At 38.7% G+C, this 11,691-nt stretch overlaps 4 pseudogenes across 4 annotated transcripts; all 4 read left to right on the top strand.

The window, feature by feature from the left end:
* Positions 1 to 492: 492 nt before the first annotated feature.
* Positions 493 to 5,071, top strand: AT4G03650 (annotated as a pseudogene; the record flags this gene model as incomplete). The annotated part of the gene is made up of 1 exon: positions 493 to 5,071.
* Positions 5,072 to 6,075: 1,004 nt separating this feature from the next.
* Positions 6,076 to 6,825, top strand: AT4G03660 (annotated as a pseudogene; the record flags this gene model as incomplete). Its single annotated transcript has 3 exons — positions 6,076 to 6,210; positions 6,548 to 6,589; positions 6,700 to 6,825.
* A 733-nt stretch (positions 6,826 to 7,558) lies between these two features.
* On the top strand, positions 7,559 to 8,667 carry AT4G03670 (annotated as a pseudogene; the record flags this gene model as incomplete). Its single annotated transcript has 5 exons — positions 7,559 to 7,579; positions 7,650 to 7,836; positions 7,980 to 8,094; positions 8,238 to 8,392; positions 8,630 to 8,667.
* A 1,147-nt stretch (positions 8,668 to 9,814) lies between these two features.
* On the top strand, positions 9,815 to 10,866 carry AT4G03680 (annotated as a pseudogene; the record flags this gene model as incomplete). Its single annotated transcript has 4 exons — positions 9,815 to 9,884; positions 10,017 to 10,166; positions 10,253 to 10,438; positions 10,781 to 10,866.
* Positions 10,867 to 11,691: the final 825 nt, after the last annotated feature.

Genomic DNA, 11,691 nt, shown 5'->3' on the forward strand with positions numbered 1-11,691 from the left:
GAATCATGGCAAGGAAGAGAGGATGATCTAGGAACTCGTTTGTTTTATTTTGGTGTTTTTGGTTATTGGAACCCGGTTAGGATTGTTAGTTATTCTTGGTTTTGTTGGTCAAATTATTTATTTATTCATAAAATAGTATTTTTGACTTGCGGTTTAATTGTTATTTTATTGGTTGGTTTAATTAGATATTTATGGGAATATTTAATTATATTTTTTTTAAAAATGGGTCGGGTTGTTTCAATTTGGTATCAGAGCTATTACGGTTCTAGGATGTGTAGAAAAATTAATTGATGAATTATTTTCCTGATGATTAATGTGGGATGAGCTAGGGTGTTAGCATATTGAGGATTGATTATGGAGTGTTTAGTCAATTGTGTGTTGTTGGAGTCCTAGCATCATCTTCTCCGAGCCTGAAATGAGATTCCACGGTAAGTTGTTTGTGATATATTCGTTTGTTTTAGTTTCTTAGCCATTTGTTCTTGAGTAGCGCAGATGGTTAGAGGAGCTGGAGTTCGTGGTCGTGGTCGTGGTCGTGGTCGCGGTAGGGGACGAGTCCTCAAGGGTACCGGCGAGAGTGATGGCCACAGTGCCACAGTTGAGCAGAGTGTGGGTTCGCAGCCTGAGTTTGTGGAGCCCGGGGTTAGGAACGGTCTTGGTGCCGATATAGCTGGTGCAGCCGGAGTGGGGGCTGGTGGAGCTGGTGTCGGTACCGGTGTGCATGCCGTTGGTGCTGAGGGCCCAGGAGTGATGGGTGCCGCAGCCGGAGGAGCCCAGGTTCCAGAGGTTGGTTTCGCGGGCCTGTTCAGGCAGTTGTTGGAGCGGTTACCAGGTGTGGTACCAGTGCAGGCTCCAGTTGCGCCACGAGTGGTGGAGGTGCAGCAGAGGGCTGCGGTTGCTGAGGAGGTTCCATCTTATTTGAGGATGATGAAACAGTTGCAGAGGATTGGCACCGAGTATTTTTCTGGTGGTACTAGTCCTGAGGAGGCCGACAGTTGGAGGTCGCAGGTTGAGCGGAACTTCGGTTCGAGCAGATGTCCGGCGGAGTATCGGGTGGATCTAACAGTGCATTTTCTAGAGGGGGATGCACATTTGTGGTGGCGGAGTGTGACTGCCAGGAGGAGGCAGGCGGATATGTCTTGGGCAGATTTCATGGCTGAGTTTAATGCCAAGTACTTTCCGCGGGAGGCGCTCGATCGTATGGAGGCGCGTTTTCTTGAGCTGACACAGGGTGTGCGGTCGGTTCGGGAGTATGACCGGAAGTTTAATCGACTCTTGGTGTATGCGGGTCGGGGCATGGAGGATGACCAGGCCCAGATGAGGAGGTTCTTGAGGGGACTTCGACCGAATTTGAGGGTGCGGTGTAGAGTGTCGCAGTACGCCACGAAGGCGGCACTGGTGGAGACGGCTGCTGAGGTAGAGGAGGACCTTCAGAGGCAGGTGGTGGGAGTGAGTCCAGCGGTACAACCGAAGAAGACTCAGCAGCAGGTGGCACCTAGCAAGGGCGGCAAGCCTGCGCAGGGGCAGAAGAGGAAGTGGGATCATCCTTCCAGAGCTGGACAGGGTGGTCATGCATGATGTTTTTCTTGTGGGAGCCTTGACCACAAGGTGGCGGATTGCACGCAGCGAGCTGAGACGAGGAAGTGCTACCACTGTAGGGAGAGGGGACATCTCAGGCAGAATTGTCCTAAGCTGCAGCGGATGGCAGTGACAGTGGTACAGCCGGCGGTGCAGCACGGAGCGCAGGTGCAGCAGGGAGTGCAGCAGTTAGCACATATTGCAGCAGCACCGCAGGGTTACATTACGCGTGAGATAGGCGGTACCAGCAACAGAGCGATTACTGGTATGATTTCTGAGACTCAAACTTTGTGAATTGTTTATGTTGTGTTGGATATCATTGTTTTGTGATGAATGTTAGGGTTCTTAGCACATGAGGTTTGTGTAGGGACCTTATTAGTGGGCGGTGTAGAGGCCCATGTGTTGTTTGACTCTGGAGCATTGCATTGCTTCATTACCCCCGGAGAGTGCCTCGCGCGGCAACATCCGTGGGGATCCTGGTGAGCAACTTGGAGCCGTCAAGGTTGCTGGAGGACAGTTTCTAGCGGTTCTGGGGGGAGCGAAGGGTGTAGATATTCAGATTGCAGGGGAGTCATTGCCAGCAGATTTGATTATCAGCCATGTAGAGTTGTATGATGTTATTCTGGGAATGGATTGGTTGGATCATTACAGAGTACATCTTGACTGCCACCGTGGGAGAGTTTCTTTTGAGCGGCCAGAGGGAAGGTTGGTTTATCAGGGAGTGAGACCTACCTCAGGGAGTCTCGTCATCTCAGCAGTGCAGGCAGAGAAAATGATCGAGAAGGGCTGCGAGGCTTACCTGGTGACGATATCTATGCCGGAGTCTGTGGGCAGGTAGCAGTGAGCGACATTCGGGTTGTTCAGGAGTTTCAGTATGTGTTTCAATCGTTGCAGGGATTACCACCATCACGGTCTGATCCTTTCACGATTGAGTTGGAACCAAAGACAGCGCCATTGTCTAAGGCACCCTACAGGATGGCTCCAGCAAAGATGGCAGAGCTAAAGAAGCAGCTAGAGGATTTATTGGGTAAGAGATTCATTCGTCCTAGTACTTCACCTTGGGGAGCGCCGGTGTTATTTGTGAAGAAGAAGGACGGGAGTTTCCGCTTATGTATTGACTACCGGGGTTGAACCGGGTCACTGTGAAGAACAAGTACCCTTTGCCAAGGATTGATGAGTTGTTGGATCAGTTGAGGGGTGCTACTTGTTTCTCCAAAATCGATTTGACGTCGGGTTATCATCAGATCCCGATAGCGGAGGCAGATGTTCGCAAGACTGCTTTCAGGACGAGATATGGACATTTTGAGTTCGTGGTGATGCCTTTCGGGTTGACTAATGCACCTGCAGCGTTCATGAGGTTGATGAACAGCGTGTTCCAGGAGTTTTTGGATGAGTTTGTGATCATCTTTATTGATGACATTCTGGTGTATTCTAAGAGTCCTGAGGAGCATGAGGTACATCTAAGGAGAGTGATGGAGAAGCTACGGGAGCAGAAGTTGTTCGCTAAGTTGAGTAAGTGCAGTTTCTGGCAGAGAGAGATGGGTTTTCTGGGTCACATTGTTTCTGCAGAGGGAGTTTCAGTGGATCCAGAGAAAATTGAGGCTATCAGAGATTGGCCTAGACCGACGAATGCCACTGAGATCAGGAGTTTTCTTGGGTTGGCAGGGTATTACAGGAGGTTCATCAAGGGGTTTGCGAGTATGGCACAGCCGATGACTAAGCTGACGGGGAAGGATGTTCCTTTTGTGTGGTCACCGGAGTGCGAGGAGGGTTTCGTGAGCCTGAAGGAGATGTTGACGAGTACACCAGTGTTAGCATTGCCAGAGCATGGAGAGCCTTACATGGTGTATACTGATGCCTCGGGAGTTGGTTTGGGTTGTGCTCTAATGCAGCGTGGGAAGGTTATTGCCTATGCATCACGGCAGTTGAGGAAGCATGAGGGCAACTATCCTACTCACGATTTGGAGATGGCTGCAGTAATCTTTGCCTTGAAAATTTGGAGGTCTTATCTTTATGGCGGGAAAGTGCAGGTGTTCACGGATCATAAGAGTTTGAAGTATATTTTCACTCAGCCAGAGCTGAACCTGAGGCAGAGGCGATGGATGGAGTTGGTGGCTGATTATGATCTAGAGATAGCTTACCACTTGGTAAGGCTAATGTGGTTGCAGACGCGTTGAGCCGTAAGCGCGTGGGCGCGGCTCCAGGGCAGAGTGTTGAGGCCTTGGTGAGTGAGATTGGTGCTTTGCAGTTGTGTGCTGTGGCACGAGAGCCATTGGGATTGGAAGCTGTGGATCGAGCAGATCTTCTGACTAGAGTTCGGTTGGCTCAGGAGAAGGATGAGGGGTTGATTGCGGCTTTTAAGGCAGAGGGCTCTGAGTATCAGTTTGCAGCTAATGGGACTATCCTTGTGCATGGGCGAGTTTGTGTGCCTAAGGATGAGGAGTTGCGACGGGAGATCTTGAGTGAGGCTCATGCGAGCATGTTTTCCATTCATCCAGGAGCGACTAAGATGTACCGAGACCTCAAGCGGTACTATCACTGGGTCAGAATGAAGAGGGATGTAGCTAATTGGGTTGCAGAGTGCAAAGTTTGCCAGTTAGTTAAGGCTAAGCATCAGGTGCCAGGTGACCTGTTGCAGAGTTTACCCATTCCTGAGTGGAAGTGGGATTTCATCACGATGGATTTTGTGGTTGGGTTGCCTGTGTCGCGAACCAAAGATGCTATTTGGGTGATCGTGGACCGTCTGACTAAGTCAGCACATTTTCAAGCCATCAGAAAAACCGATGGAGCGGCGGTGTTTGCTAAGAAATATGTGAGCGAGATCGTGAAGTTGCATGGAGTACCTGTGAGTATTGTGTCAGACAGGGATTCCAAGTTTACTTCTGCATTTTGGAGAGCCTTTCAGGCAGAGATGGGTACTAAGGTACAGATGAGCACGACTTATCATCCACAGACAGATGGGCAATCTGAGAGGACTATTTAGACGCTTGAGGATATGTTGCGGATGTGTGTCTTGGATTGGGGAGGTCATTGGGCGGATCACTTGAGTCTGGTAGAGTTTGCTTATAACAATAGCTATCAGGCGAGTATTGGGATGGCTCCTTTTGAAGCGTTGTATGGGAGGCCATGCAGGACACCGTTATGCTGGACCCAAGTGGGGGAGAGGAGCATATATGGTGCAGATTATGTTCAGGAGACCACGGAGAGGATCCGGGTTGTTAAGCTGAACATGAAGGAAGCTCAGGATCGACAGCGGAGTTATGCTGACAAGAGGAGGAGAGAGCTTGAGTTTGAGGTTGGGGACAAAGTGTATCTTAAGATGGCCATGTTGCGAGGTCCGGACAGGTCTATCTCAGAGACTAAGTTGAGTCTGAGGTACATGGGTCCGTTCAGGATTGTTGAGAGGGTGGGACCAGTGGCATACAGGTTAGAGTTGCCTGATGTTATGCGTGCGTTTCACAAGGTCTTTCATGTGTCGATGCTGAGGAAGTGTCTTCACAAGGATGATAAAGTGTGATCGTGAAATCATGGCAAGGAAGAGAGGATGATCTAGGAACTCGTTTGTTTTATTTTGGTGTTTTTGGTTATTGGAACCCGGTTAGGATTGTTAGTTATTCTTGGTTTTGTTGGTCGAATTATTTATTTATTCATAAAATAGTATTTTTGACTTGCGGTTTAATTGTTATTTTATTGGTTGGTTTAATTAGATATTTATGGGAATATTTAATTATATTTATAAAAAAAAATGGGTCGGGTTGTTTCATTTGTCATCAACCTCTACTCCATCATCAAAACGAAAAGATTCAGATGATGTTGTTGGAAATGATCAGGCTTCCACAAGTAAGAAGAAGTGTTCTAAGATGACCATGTCTGAGGAAGACTCCGGCGAATGATGCTTAATGACTACTCCATCTTGGATCGTTTTCTTCATTAATATTTCTTTGCTTTAAGTTATCGAAGTTGTTTTCATTTTTTAAGTTCTAAACTATCTTTATTTTATTTGTTGTTTTGGAATTAAAAAAATTTCTTTCATTTATGTCGATTTGTTAAACAATTTTATTAACTTAGTTATATTTATGATTAAGAAACACATTCTTTTATATTACAATGTCAATCTTACTGAGAATATAAACATTTTTGCTCATTATGACCAAAAAACCCAATAAAATCAGAATTATCATAAATTTTGGATACTAAAAAATCAGTCCTATTAAATAAGACAAATCTTGAGAATCTTGAAAAACAAAGCTATTCCGTTTTTTCCATAGATTCTCATTTAAATAATTACAAGTTTTAAAAATACCCTAACAAATAAATGTCATCATTATTGTTCTAACCTATAAGAAATTCTATTGGTTGTGGACGATTCGGTTTTCTTTTTACACATCAATTGTCCATCATTGTATCTTTTCACAATTATATAAAATCAAAACCCCCAAATAAAATCATTAGGTTAAACTCTTATCTTTCAAAAAAAAAAAACTTCCTCTCTAAAACATGATGTCTGTTCACAAACTTACCAATTTGAGGGATAAGTCGACTAACTGGAAGATTAACGTGAAGTTCCTGTCAATCTGTAATCATCCTCCAAAGAGTCATGGTGAAATTACGACCATGATTCTTCACGATGAAAAGGTTTGGAATTTTGGATTGTTCATTCTTTTAATCCAAATTTACTTTGTTACTATTGAAATAGATACTTTTAAATTATTTAATCGTTGAGTTATTTGGAAATAATTTCAGTGTGATCGAGTAGATGCAACAATACCTCAAGGAAACTATCAGTATCTTTTCCGACCGTTTCTCAAACCTGGCTCATGGTCTCACATCTCTGACTTTCGGGTCGTGGTTCCTTAAGAAAGGGTTAGGTATTCTTCGTTTCGTTTCCACATCAAGTTTATTTGGGAATCAAGTGTTTTGCCTCTTCTGGAACTGGTGAAAAGAGACTTTTTTGATTTTATTTTTCCCATAGACCTCAAGTATCCGTGTCTTGAGGATTGGGAATATGTCACGGGTAAGTTTTTAGTCAATATATGTTCTTATCATTTTAAGATTAAAATTTTATTAGTAGTTTATGTTCTTATTTTTTTGAACTACTCTATTAACATCTAATTCTATACTTAGATGCAAGGGGTGTGGTGTCAAATATCTCGGCTATTAAGAAATTTCCATTTGTTTGTCGCCAATGTGAAACCGACTATAAATCGAGATATGTCTCGTTCAACCTTTTGGACAATATGTAAGTTTTAGTGTTTATAAGTATATCAAAGTCATATCATTATTTTTATGACTTAAAAAGAATCAATACATATATAACTGTTAAAGTTAACTTCTGTTAAATGTAATATATATAGGATTTCAGTCTATTATATATATATTGTGCTCTTATACATATTTTGAGGAATAATTATGTACTTTAATTGAGTAGATAAAAATATTGACTTCTATATTGAATTCAATTTATTTATATATCTTCCTTTCTCAATGAATTATATTGTTGACAACTTTTTTTACCATCTTTTCCAAGATTGATAACAAGATTTGACAACTCATCCAAGAGATATGACAACTTATGTCACATTTTATTACATACAAAATTCATTAATTTTCGCAAGTAACCATAAAAAGCATACCATCGAGATTCCAAATTCGATTGACAAGATTTGCATGGCATATAAATTTTTGTAATAAATTAATATAAACTAAATATTCAAAATTATACACATACACATATCCTAACCCATAAACCGAAAAAAGTAATCTCCTCCCTTCTTTATTTCCATTACTTGCCTTCTTCATCTTTCTTCTAACCTATTAACTTGAAAAAAAAAAAAAAAACATGTCGAGATATGATAGAGGTGGTTACTACAAAGGAATCTCTTACCTCTCTTAAATTTCGCCAAAAAAGAAAGAGTGGAAAGTGTTTGTCAAGATACTAAGTTGGTGGGTATCACTTCCTCATGAGGGTTGGAAGACACACCGCATGATCTTGTGCGACGAGATTGTAAGTCTAAATTAATTAGTATTCATTAGATCTAATCTATTAATATTTCATAAGTTAAACGTTTTTTTAGGGGACAATGATTGATGCCATTGCTCCTTCTTATGTCTTTGAACATGACATCCCTAGAGTTCTCGAAGAAGGTAGTTGGTTTTTCATGGAAGACATTCATGTCATCAAAGCATCCGTCGGATCTCCTCCCTTTACCGATCATAAGTTCAAAATCAAGTTTCTTGAGTACACCAAACTATCTCATGTGGGTAGATTGGTTCCAAATAACTTTTTCCGATTTGCTTCCTTCTCCATGATCGAAAACAAGACTTTCTTATTTAGATTTTTAAAAAATAAGCAGTCTGTTTATTTGGAAATATAAAGCTTTCATGTTTTCCTTTATTTTTTGTAGATGCTTATGGTGTTGTCGTGAGAGTTGAGAATATAACAAGACCGGATTATGTTCCTCAAGATTCCAAAAATCCTAGACTTTCTCAATTTCTCGAGTTTGAGCTCAAAAATACTTGGTTAGTATTTCCGACTATATAGTTCCGCATCTATTTGGTTCTATATTTTAATGTAGGAACATAGTAAATATTGTTATCTTTATAGGTGGCTTAATTCATAGAACTTAGATGTTTGTGAGAAATAATTTTGATATTCTTATTAGGGGACAATCTCTGACATGTGTTGCAACTGGATATACTTGTGATTTGTTTGTGCGTTTGTGGAGGGAACTTGGTCTAGACCTTGGTTATGAGTGGACCTTCGGTATGAATACTACAACATGTGTGCTTCGATTTTGGAAGGTTGCTGATCATGAAGGTAAATTTAACACTCTTCTCATCCTATCTTTAATTTATATAGCTAATGCATATAATAAAAACATAAATATTTTAGGTTGTTAATGTCTAATCTCACATAATGCTGCTTCTAAGAAATATATTCAATCAAAGTTACCTAGAGATTAACATGGATCACATCACGTAAGAACGTTTTAGTGTATTACAAAATATTTTACTCTTGGCTGTTTATTTCTTTTTTGTTTTCCTATTGTTTCAGGGCTCAATTTCTTGAACGAATGCAACCAGCTGAGCTAGGTGAAGTTGTTGATGAGAACTTAAGACATCAAGACCAGACCCATTTCCATCGTTTTTATTAAATCTTCTCTATTATGCTTTAAAAAATGTATTGTTAAGACTTTGTTTTTGTTTTTATTTCATTTCCTATGCATGATTTCTGTAAAATATTAACTTTGATTATGCTTCGTTTTATTTAATGCTTACTAAATCACTATAGTTCTGTAAACTTAGATAAAATTTTAACTATTTTGATATTGTTATTCTTATTAATAATTTTGATTTAAATTATGTAGATATTTTGTTGATTGTAACACAATGTATTTGAAATCAAACTTTTGATTTCAAATTTAAACTAAAATATGAGTTAGATATGCATGTATTAAACAAAGAAAATAAATATGCAAAACTTAGAGTTTATTAAAATATTTGTCCAGTGGAATATGCCATTAAAACGTTAGAGAATCTTTTAAGTTGGAAACATCCATGATTTCAACTATGAGTTTCTTAATCAAGCATCCTATGATTTGTGTTACAATTTGCACAATAATAGAGTAGATAAACTAAATTAGTATATACATTTCGTATGTTGCGCCATAATAAAATTATATTGTAGATATTTTTGTTAACATTATATTTTCATATATATTGTTTCCTAATTTTAAGCATTGTTATGTTTATTATATTATTTGGTTTGTGAAACATTTAGCCTTTCTACTCAAACCAAATTAATATTCTTTGTTTATGTTCGTCGTTTACAATGAAGAAAAGAAAAGATAATGATGTAGATCAACAACAAAAAAATCAGAAAACCTCAAAACGAACAAGACGTTTGTTCGATGAAACCAACTTTCCTTCGCAAAATCAAACACTTGGATCGAAAAATTTAGTTGCTGCCAGTTCTGTGTTTGGTAGAGTGCTTAGTGACATTACAATGTCTACCTTACAAAAAGAAGTCAGACTCCTCATACTCCTGTGTCCTTACCTCTTTACTCTGGAAATAATAATGGGAGTTCCTCACTCATTAGACCTATTAATTCGATGAACTCAACTCTTACATGTAGTATGCTCATATATTCTTTTGACTTTATTTTGATTCATATATTTTTGCACTTCAAAGAAGACAGAGTAATTTATAATACACCAAACAGAAGAGGAAATATAGTCAATGGATCTAATAGCTCAGAAGTGTTTAATCCAACTCTTCCAAGAGCTGCCGCAAAAAAAAAGGAAATCAGGTTAGTAACTTATATACTATTGAATATGCAATATTATCATACAAATTTTAAATATAAGAATATTATTTTTTTATATGTCATGTGTTGATATTTATATTTTTTATTGCAGGAAATTTATATTTTTTACTGCAGGAAATTTATCCAATACTAAAAAGATATCATTATCACTTCGAGAGAAGACCAATGATAAAGCAACCAACAATTATGATATTGTTAACAAAATATCTATTCGAAGGTTGTCTGCTGTTAAAAGAATGACCAGAAAAATATCAAACGCTTCAGGTTAAGTATAATTTTTTTTTTATTAGATACAATACATATTAGTTTAATATTTTTATTTATCTTTATTTGGTTGTTGTTTTTCTCAGTAGGATCACCAGACTTCTTAACTCCTAATCAAACTACCCTAAACGTAAATACATTGTTTGGAGTAGATGACTCTGAAAATTTCTTATCGGATATAACATATAGATCGGAAAGTACTAGGAGAGGATGCAACGTCTCTACCATTAGATTAATGTCGAATAAGAAGAAAAAAGTTTCAAATGGGCAAGGTTCGATTTATATTTGAAAATTAGCTATTTATATTATGTTTTAGTATGTTTGTCTAATTTCTAATAGTTTAACAGAAATTATATCATTACTTCCTTAAAAAAATTTAATATTTTGGTTTGTTGATTGTTAGGAGTCCCACATTCAACAAAATTACAGTCAAAAAGAGAATTTTGCAAGTATTTTACGTGCCAATATGCTCAATGACGAAGAAATTGATCATTCTGAAGCAATATATTCTGATAGTGGTATAATGTTAATCATACTTTTTAAAATTGCAACTTTATATAATTAGTGTAAAATTGATTAATTTGTGCTACTTTCATGTCATATCTTGTCTACAGATAGGCCACATGAATTTGATGATCATATATTTGACTGTAGTAGTCAAGAAGAGTATGAGTCGGACAAAGATTCACCGAGCGATTAGGTTGTTGGACCAAAATATATTTTCGACATGAAAGATTTGTTAAGAAGGAATTTAAACAAGGAATTTACTGCTAGCTTCAAACAAAGACGATGCCAGTTCATCCACTAGCGGTAATAATTTTAAAGCATATGTTATATATATTAGAACTAAGGAAAAACTTATCTAACATTTTATCGACTAACTTTGGTATCAATGTTTGTTCGATTCATGCGATTCATGTTATCATGACGAAAGTGATGCGAATCACACATGTGTGCATTGTGGTGCAATTTTCTGGTATGGTGAAAGACTAAATAGAAGAAGGAGGAGTAGCAATCCGGTTTTTACAGGATGTTGTATGCAAGGACAGATTGTTCTACCTATGTTAAAAGAATCACCTGAATATATGTGGTGGTTGCTTACAGGCGACCATGAAGATGCTAAAAATTTTAGAGCAAATATCAGACCATAAAACATGTTGTTTTCATTCACATCTATTGGGGGCAAGGTAGATCGCTAAGTAAGAAAGGGACGTGGTCCATCTATGTTTGCTCTACAAGGAGAAAACTATCACTTGATAGGCGCGTTGAAACCAAAATCTTGTGATTATGCAAAATTCTAGCAGCTTCATATCATGGACACTGAGAATGAAATTGATAATCGAATTGAAGTTATAAGGTAAGTGTTAACTTCAATTGAACTTTGTGAAATTATATTTTGTGGCAGCTAATATATTTTGTTTATTATATGTCTTTTGTAATTATCCAAAATTGTATCAAAGGTAATAATGGTGGGACGGAAGGTGGGAAACAAAGTTCAAGAAAGAAACAGTTGCAGCTTTGCTAA

Source organism: Arabidopsis thaliana, chromosome 4, assembly GCF_000001735.4.
Source record: "Arabidopsis thaliana chromosome 4, partial sequence".
Classification (NCBI taxonomy): domain Eukaryota; kingdom Viridiplantae; phylum Streptophyta; class Magnoliopsida; order Brassicales; family Brassicaceae; genus Arabidopsis; species Arabidopsis thaliana.